This window comes from Zingiber officinale, chromosome 9B, assembly GCF_018446385.1.
Source record: "Zingiber officinale cultivar Zhangliang chromosome 9B, Zo_v1.1, whole genome shotgun sequence".
Classification (NCBI taxonomy): Eukaryota; Viridiplantae; Streptophyta; class Magnoliopsida; order Zingiberales; family Zingiberaceae; genus Zingiber; species Zingiber officinale.
In genome coordinates this window covers 107,662,909-107,673,166 of record NC_056003.1, presented here as the reverse complement: position 1 = coordinate 107,673,166, position 10,258 = coordinate 107,662,909, and the positions used below count along the sequence as shown (strand labels likewise).

Genomic DNA, 10,258 nt, shown 5'->3' with positions numbered 1-10,258 from the left:
TAGCCAGGTTGTATTAACCCTGGGTTGCTCATTCATATCAATATGGTCCACAACTAACTCATTGTGTCTTTGATGTCTCAATGCTCTATTAAAACGTGTGATAAAATCCATTAATGAGTTCTTATTTGAGACATATTTCTTGAAAAATGTATGTGAGCCTTCAGATCTTTGGCTACTTAACATTCCTGCAGAAAATACATGACTAAAATATGTTGACACTCATCTGTGTCTTAATTCATACATCAAGGACAACCAATTATTTTTCTCTAAGTTATCATCCTTGATAGTTTCTTCCCATAACTTCTCAAAATCATCAGGTGTTATAGAATTTACAATGGCGTTCTTTATGCTGTGATAGTGGTTTCGAAAAGTCAAAGGGTCTAATTTATCTAGGAATTTATTCAATATGTGCCACAAATAATATCGATGCACCGTTTGAGGGAAGACTTGTGCAATTGCTTTTGTCATAGCAGGATCTTGATCATTGATGATAATGTTTGGTGCACCTTTAGGCATGGCTTCTGAGAACTTTGTAAGCAACCAAACAAAAGACTCAGTTTTCTCATCACTAAGAAACCCACAACCAAAAAGAATTGTATGATGATGATGATTAACCCCTATAAATGGTGCCAAAATTAAGCCATATTTGTTGGTGTTATATGTCGTATCAAATACAACTACATCACCAAATACACTGTATGCCCTCCTTGATATATGATCAACCCAAAAACACCTATTAAATCTGTTATCTGAATCTGTTTCATAATCAAAGAAAAAAACTGAATTTCTCTCTTGCTCGGATGTAAAAAACTCTATCAGTATTTCAGCATCAATACACTTTTGTTCATCTCTTAGTTTTTCTCCAAATTTCTAATATATCTTTCTGTGCAACCGACTCCCTCAGGCCCTCCATACTCTATCTCTAATATTCGCATTTGCTGACAAGTTGGTACATTGGCATCTGAAAACTGTTTTGTCAATGTTTTCTTTGCTGCTGAAACATTACGATGTGAGCGTAGCAAATGCACCTTTGATGGAGTCGAGAGTGGATGATTATGAGTTTCTATGAAGTTACTGACAACCCAATTATGTCCGGTCTGTTTCTTTGCAAATGCAATTTTCGACTTACAACCCGTTCTAACTGCGCCACGTGCTCTTTCCCTTGATACATGATCAAATTTTGCATGTTTATTCCACCGCATTAGATCTGTATGACCCTCTTTAAAGCAAACAATTTGTTTCCACGTCACTTCATTTGTTATCTTATTTTTCTTGCTTGTGTTTATCCTTGAACTAAATCCAGCTTCTCGTGCATATTAGTTATAGAAGGAATATGTCTCCTCTAGTGATGAGAATTCCATTCCAATTTTTAGCTTTCTATCATCTGTAACTTGGGGAATGAATTCTTGATCATCAACTCTATTTTTTTCTATTTCTGAGAGTCCTCGTATTATATTTGATAATAGATAAGTAGATAAATAAATAAAAACTATAACTTATTTTTTATAAAGTAAAAATGGCAAACAATTTGATAGAGAAAAGTCCTAAATTGAATAAGGAGAAATAAATATCCTCTATCTCTGTTGTATTGAAAAACTAAATAAGTGCTTAAAGATGCCCTCTAAGTTAAACACAGCAAAGTATAAGTCCTTAAAGATGTTACCCTAGGTTCAGCTTATCGCGACAAAGGAGGAAGGCGCATGTGGGTGTTCCTCTTCTGCAGTCGCGTCGCGACGAAGGAGGAAGGGGCAGAAACCCTAGCTTCGGGCGGCCTGTGGGTGTTCCTCTTCTGCGGCCGCGTCGCGATGAAGGAGGAAGGAGAAATCTGTGGAGTTTCCTCGCGGTTGTGGGTGTTCCTCTTCTACGGTCGCGTCGCGACGAAGGAGGAAGGAGGAAGGAGAAATCTGTGGAGTTTCCTCGCGGCGGTGGGTGTTCCTCTTCTGCGGTCGCGTCGCGACGAAGGAGGAAGGAGGAAGGAGAAATGAGGAATGAGGAAGGAGGAATCTATGGAGTTTCCTCGCGGCTGTGAGTGTTCTTCTTCTGCAGCCGCGTCACGAGGAAGGAGGAAGGAGAAATCTGTGGAGTTTCCTCGCGATTGTGGGTGTTCCTCTTCTACGGCCGCGTCACGATGAAGGAGGAAGGACAAATGAGAAATTGGGGCTACGGAAAACAGTGGAAAAAAACTAATATACTCTAACAAAAAAAAAGTGACACGGACCTACCACGAGGACATGTCCACAGCAATCCGGAAGAAATGTTCCGCAACGAAACATTTCTATATATATATATATATATATACACACACACACACGTAAGCACCATAACATTTAATTAGCTTAACTCCGAATTAAAAAAGAATAAAAATACAACCTACGTGTATAGAGGCGCGCCTGGATAAATTTTTTTTAAATCATCCATTTTTGTTACCTTTAGATTTTGTTATTTATAAAAATATCTCCTCTAATTTTGCTGTTATAATTATATTAACAAGGAATGAAAACTAAACCTACATTTACAAGGATACAGGGTTACAGACTAGAGATACTTTAAAAAGCTCGAATTTAATGTCCTCTCCTCCACGAGCTGGGGGAACATTCTGACCTGCGCATAGGCTTCAGATTTCTTTCGGAGATGAAAACGAATGCGGTGTGAAGTGAGAAACTTGAACCCATGGTGGTTGAAGACACAGAGGTCCTCAGTGCTTCTTGGGCGGCGCTTGCGATGATCTGAGAAGGGTTGGGCTCGCCGAGCATCGGAGAGACAAGTCAAAATCAGAGGACATGATGATGCCCAACATATGCAGGTATTCCAATACAAGGACTTCTGTGACATAAAACCTGCATAGGTTATAACAAAGAATTAGTGTGTAATATGGGAAAATTGCTACTAGTGTTAGAGCTACTAAAAGCCTAACAAAAGATTTTTCCTAAAGCTGTAGGTTTAATCAATCATATATGAGAAAACCCCTTCGTTGTATGTCTTTTGTGGATGATACATGTTAATCGAAGAGGTTGTAATTAGATAAAATAAAAATTAGACTTTAGGAGCTAACGATTTTTAGATATGTAGACTATAAATTAAATATATGAAATGCAATTTCAGTAACAAAAAAAAATACGATGACTGAACATGAAATCCCTGTAAGTGCTTTAGCCTTTTAGGTATCTTGAATCCATTATTCAGCAAGGAGATAATAAAAATATTATTGATAGGATAAAAAAATGAGTGGTCAAAATAAAGAGAACTACTTTTTGAGTTGTATGATTGTAGTGCCCCTCTTACGCTAAATGAAAATTTATACCAAAATCCTACTTCTCTAGCATTAAGCAACATACCTGCTCTAAAGAAATGTGATCAAGCAAAATTGTTTCAATCGCCTAGGCATCTTAGTTTCAGTGTGTAGATTCATGAAGATTGTACGGGAATTTATAGTGGTATAAAATTCAGTATTGGGTAAAAAGTAAATGTGAATCAGTGAGCCCATATTCAGGCTACAAAAAATTGCATGTGTCTAAATTCCCAAATAGACCATATTTACTTGTTACTCCAGTAACAACACGTTAGAACAAAAATGTAATTTAAGCACCAGGGATTAGATGCAACTCAAAAGACGGATTAACAGAGCAAATTGTTCTGACATGAACAGTTTAAACTCTGTAGCGTAGCAAAAGCAGCAAATTAATTTGATGATATACCTGGCAGCTGGCTCGCTAAAGCTCCTGCCAGGTTGCTTTTGTCGAAGAACATGCAGGTTACCACCTGGGCAGTACTCCGTAACTAAATGAAAAAGGATATCAGTCGTAAAATAAGCATAGAGAGTTGGAAGGGAGGGATGATCTAGCATTTGCAATATCTCTCTTTCTGTTTGTGCTTCATCAGTTTTTTCCTGCTAATCAGAAATTCATTGTCCATCACTTTCAATGCAAACGAGCATTCTGAACCAATCATCTCCGCAAGATAGACAGTCCCTATATCTCCACAACCAAGTTTTTTCAGAAGCTTAAAGTTATTTAGGTCTTCTTTGTTGAATTAAGCGTTGGATTGCTATCCATCTCGCATCCTTTGACATGTGAGGCCGGCATCCTTTCCTGCTAGCACTGCTCTGGTAGCTCACTTCACTGATGCTAGTGCTGTTACTATAATCACCAATACTGCTTTTTGAACTGTGATAACACTCACCCTTTTCTCTTGATCTAGAAAATTCACTTGAATTTACACTTATTGCCCTGATGCTTCTGTGGATATTGGGGCTCAATAGTATTTTGCTTTCTGCACTAACTGCAGCAGATGCAGGAGTGACAGGTTCCTTGTGATAACATGATTTTGTCTGAGGCATACTACAGGCAGTTGTGAGTTGTTCCTTAAGACGACAAGATTTGGTTCTAGGAATAGTACATGAAGGAATGGCGGACTCCTTAGACTGAGATTGTTTAGAATTGGACAGAGTGCTACCAATTCTGTTGACTTCGGCACGTGTGGTGGAAACAGTGGCAGCTGATGATGCCTTGGATTTTCCCTTCTTTTTGAGATTATTGTTCCTATGCACTGGTTTGTTTAAATGTGGGTTTACTTTAGTGTTGCTTGTAGCAGCAACTGCCTTTGAGCAAGCTATGTCCTTTTTCAACTTAACAGTAGCTGAATGACTTTCATATGATTCTTCAAGAGTGGGTTTAAGGACGTCTTGGATCCTGATCTTAGTTAACTTCGGTCTAGGAACAGCAGAGAGATATGAAACAGACATTTCTGTATTTTTCTCTTGACCAAATTCAGTTGTCGTTTTTGAGAAATCTGCTGAAACTTTCTCAGCCATGATGGATATTTCAACTAAACTTCTCTTTTCTTCACTTAAGTTACTAGATGGAATCATCACAGATGTACAAAGCCTCCTAATTGTAGGAGTCCCAGAGAAGCTAATTGGTCTTGAAAATTTCTTCATAGCAGCCATCTCTGATGCCTGTATGATGGATGACTTTCTCAAAGCTTGTTTTAAGGTGATAGATTCTGATATCCCTATTCCAGATGCCCTACATGCTCCTACTTTGACTGGCTTCTTGGTGTCATTCTTCCGCAAGGAATCAACCCCTGGTTGACTAGAAGGCCCGAGAACCCTGGATGAAGTCCTGAGATGAATTGCCCTCAAAAGTTGATCAAGGTTGTCTTCCAGATCCTGGCACTTACCATCTTGCAGGCTTGATTTTAGTTTAATACGTAATGCCTTAGATCCACCAAAGTAACTTTCCAAATTTAGAGCTTCATTTGATTCAACAATCTCAGAAGTACCACTTGTTGAACCCATTTGCTAGGCAATGAGCAAATTGGGGCTAAGAATCTACCTCAATGGGACTGGATATAAAAAAACAAACCATCTGTCAAAGATCCATACAATGTAAATGCAGCAGAATGAGAATCCGAGGTTGCCTTTTGCCTGTATTCATTATTTGAAGTAAAGAACTGATGCCTTCCTAAAATCCTGCCGGAAAGAACAAGAAGTTTATTAATGACAAAAAAGTGTGTCTTTCAATCACAGTTCAGAAAACAAACCAAATGTCATCTGCAGTATGAATTGTCCAAACTCAAGTTTATGTTTTTTGCAATCACTACATCACAAGGGTGAATTTCTTTACTGTATATATATCCAATGACCAACCAATAGATTTAGGATCGTTGTTTTCGGAAAATATTCCAAATTAAAGTATATGAACATGACGCATGTAACGACCAAAGGAAGGGAACTAATACATCCACAAAGAACTGCTCGTAAAAGCAAAAGAAAGCCTTCAAGCTTTTTATCTATACTAGTCCAACTACAGCTCGGGAAATGACAAGATAAAAATTCAGCAAGGTTAATCCAAATTACTTGAAGAAAAAAGACACAAAGCACAGTAGCTGTATTCCTCATTTATTTCATGAGGTGAAAAACAATTTTTGAAAGAGATCAATCCCTAGAACGCATCGAACATGACAATAACTGGAAGAAAAAAAAAAGGAGAGAGAGAAACAATAATGGTTGAATGGTTGAAAAAAAACAATCTCGATCAACCACCAAGTAGAAACGGAAGGGACAGAGGAAACATTTCCGGAATAAATCGCTCTGTGAGAAATAGTAAGCTACTCCCGGTATCAGTCGGATTGTACAATACAGAGACGAATTAGAAGAATCAAGCGTACCCCAAGGATCCACCACCAATGCCGACATCGACCGGATGGACGAAAGAATCCACTGATCTCGCTCGAGAACCACCCAGAGGAACCCACGATTTCTACAGGCCACGGCGGGTCGAAGGTAGTTACTACAGTTAGGGTTTGGGGGCGGACAGAACGAGAAGGAGACAAAGGCGGCAGCGGCAGCAGTGGAATGAATATCACGAGGAAGAGCGCACCGCTCTGAAGTGCGAACGATAGAAAAGAACAACAGACAATCAATATCACCATAAATTATTATTATTATTATTATCCAATTTTTTCTAACGATTAATTAATTCTATGATCGATTCGGCCCCAGGAATTTTCCACTGTCAAAGTAAATCAAAAAGTATCTATCCAAATAGTCAATATTTTTAAATTATAATCGAGAAAAATATCTAATTAATCGTTTAAATAATCTAACCGTTGTACTATTAACCGAAGGCACTATCACGCTAATATTTAAACTTAGAGATTGTAAAAATTTTAATTGATCATCATTTGTATTTAAAGTATATTTCTGCCTTGTACAATATCATGGAGATGATAAGGCAAAATCAAGTCAGGAATGATTTATACATTCCGAGACAGGAATAGAAAGAATAGTTTTAATTATTCTAATTAAATTTTTTTAATATTAATATAAAATTATAATTAATTTATACCTCCTAATTTTATAGTTTATAATCCTCTACAGATTTTCTTTTATTTTTATTCTACTCAAAATTTTACTCTTATACATAAGAGCTGCAAAATAGTCTACTCAGAAATAATCTGTGTTCTAGAGGAAACTCAGTAAACTATGTTAAAGTAGATAAAGTAAATAGTATAAATACAAGTAGATCTAAAATTATCTTTTACTATTTTTAAATTTTCGAGTCTATCAAATCATTTAAACACATGTCTGATGTAAGGAACTTCTGTTAATGTTATTTTAAAGAAAGATCGGATCATATTAAATTTATTATACGGTAATCTTACTTATCGTACAAGAGACAGTTTCCATGATTTAAACTGGTAAATAATTTTATTGTTAAGTCGACGTTTCTCTTCTATATTAATTGCATCGACGTTAATAACGTTAGCATGAATTTGCATATGACCTTGCCGCGGGAACCTTTGAGTTGTCAAATGACTCTACACTTTTTGTCTCCCTGTCTTCTCTCTTGTCGTTTTCTATGTGGTTGTGTCCCTTCTAATAAGGACAATGAAAAGATAGCAAAGAGTTGAGGAATTTAGGAAAAAAACTAAAAGAATATTTTTTAAAAAATATAAATGTCAAGAAAAACTTTTTTCAACTGCCGATTACCAAAGAGATGAGAAAATTTTTTTTCCTAGAACACGTGTCCGTTGAAAATTTATCTCTTATAAAAATTAACATAAGTATATGACTCGTGGTCCTTAAAAAAAAATCTCATGTAACATTTTTGATGATTTATTAAAAAATGTATTTAAAATTTTAAATTTATCGAAAAAACGTATGCTACTTTGTTATTTATCAAAGGATACATTTTTTTATAGTGTTCTTCTCATTATATCTTTCTGATAAATTTGACTACTTCTCTTTTTATTTTCTCTGTTATTTCTCTCTCTTCTCTTTCCTCTTATTCATGGAGCATCTCTTCTCTTTACTCTCTTATTTTTTTTTCTTTCCTCTCTTTTGCACGTCGATTCTTATAAAGATATTTTAACACTCCTAAGAAGTCAAAATAAGCAATGGATAATACCATTTAACTCCTTACAACCCTAGAAATCCACAGGAACTGAAATGAGTGCAATCAGAGCTCTCTAGATCCATAAATATATTTCGACCAAAATCTATCGATAGATCTAGAGAGCTCCGATTGCACTCATTTTAGTTCATGTAGATTTCTAGGGTTGCAAGGAGTTCAAATATGTTATCCATTGTTTATTTCAACTTTTCGGATGTGTTAAAATGTAATAAAGAAAAATCACCAAAAATCTCTACGATATGGAATCATATCAGGCTCAACATGGAGAATTTTGACGATTCTTACTTATTACATTTTAACACCTCTGTGAAGTCAAAATAAACAATGGATAGCATATTTGAACTCCTTACAACCTCAGAAATCTACATGAACTGAAATGGGTGCAATTGGAGCTCTCTAGGCCTAGGGGTGTAAATGAACCAAGCCGCTCACGAGCTATTCGAAGCTCGATTCGATAAAAGCTCGTTTGAGCTCGTTTAATGAGGCTCGTTAAGATAAACAAACCAAGCTCAAGCTTCGCAATATTCGGCTCGTTAGCTCGTGAACACGTTCGTTAAGCTTATTAAGCAATTTTTAAATAAAAAAATTAATAGTTTTGATATTGAATTTATAGATTTTACACTCTACTTATGAAAAATATAAACAAATATATTAAATTTATTTATTAGAATAAAATTATAAATTTTAATAATAATATTATAATTTTCTCTAAATATATAATTTAATTTTTAATGAATATTTAAATTTATGATTTATATTTATTAAGCTCGTTTAGAGTCGATAAAAGTTCGAATAAGCTCGTGAGCCATGAATATATTCGTTAAATAAAGCTCGAGTTCGGCTCGATTATAAACGAGCCAAGCTCAAACATTCAAGAGTTCGGCTCAGCTCGGTTCGATTACACCCCTATCTAGGCCCATCGGTGGATTTCGACTAAAACTCACTAATGGACCTAGAGAGTTCCGATTACACCCATTTTAGTTTCTATGGATATCTGAGATTGTAAGAAGTTCAAATATACTATCCATTGTTTATTTCGACTTCACAGAGATATTAAAATGTCTTTAGAAGAATCGGCTAAAGAATCAACTTCTTACGAGTCTTTTTAAGTTCACGTTATCATGCATGCATATATAGAAAGAGCACTATAAAGACATGAAGGAAAAAAAAAAAAGAGAAAAAAGAAGAGATATGACATGTATAGGAGGAAAGAGAAGACAGAGAAAACTGACAAAGAAAATAAAAAAAATAGTCAAATTTGTCGGGAGAGTAGAATGGGTAAAATACTATAAAAAGATACATCCTTAAGTAAATAATAAAGTAGTATGTACTTTTTGATAAATTTGAAAATCTAAAAACGTCTTTTAGTAAATTGTCGCACTTTCTTAGGCATGACACAAATAATAATAATAATAATTATTATTATTATATATATAAAAAATCCTACAATTGTTATTATAAAATGATGGAATTAGAGATATAACCCAATAATATTTATGCTACAATTAATAGGGTCTATTACATGGTAAAGATGTGGTTGGAAATTGTTATCTCACTGGATGTTGAGGTGGACGCCTCGATCAATATTGGAAGTTATTTTGTAGGTAAGAAAGCACATGTCAGAAAGTGTCAGAGTTATGTAACAGAACTCTGGATTATCATCCAAAATCTTAACTCTAGATCTATTGAACCCTTAGAATTCTGGGCTACTCAATTATGGGGGTTATACTCAATTATGGGGGCTGAGTCATGTGGGGGTTATGCTCAATTATGGTTGGGCCATCAAAAGAATGGAGAACCCAAGAGATCGAGCTCGGCACGGGAGCTCCAGGGAGCTCAGAATGCACAGAGGAGGGTGGCTAAGAGACTTGGGTACCAAATTGTGCGAGGCTTTCTGGAGGCTGAATTGTACGGAGAACTTAGGAAGCCAAGTCATGTGAGGAACACAAAAAAATTAGCCGCAAAGGGCGCTTGAGAGTCCAAACTATATGAAGAACTTCGAAAGCCAAATCGCATAAGAAACTAGAGAGTTTGATTGTAGGGCCGCGTAGGCATATCTTGGATCCAGAGGGGTGTCAATATTAGCGGTATCAAGAGGGAAGATAGGAAATGACACAAAATATGTACAAAATGATAGAGCTTCATATATAATTTTGTCTTTCTTTCTCTATCCCCTTCTTTCTTTTCACCCATGTAATTGACGAATAGAAGAGATTCCAAGCTAATACGGTCATTGTTGGCATTAGTGGAAGAGTTCTCATCACACTCTTCAGTAAAGGTCATCAGGTAGTAGACGAAAAAGGGATCAACTCAACTGTAGATTCAGTATACAAACTCATTAC

At 35.9% G+C, this 10,258-nt stretch overlaps 1 pseudogene; it reads right to left on the bottom strand.

Moving 5' to 3' along the window:
* Positions 1-2,423: 2,423 nt before the first annotated feature.
* LOC122024289 lies at positions 2,424-6,415 on the bottom strand (annotated as a pseudogene).
* Positions 6,416-10,258: the final 3,843 nt, after the last annotated feature.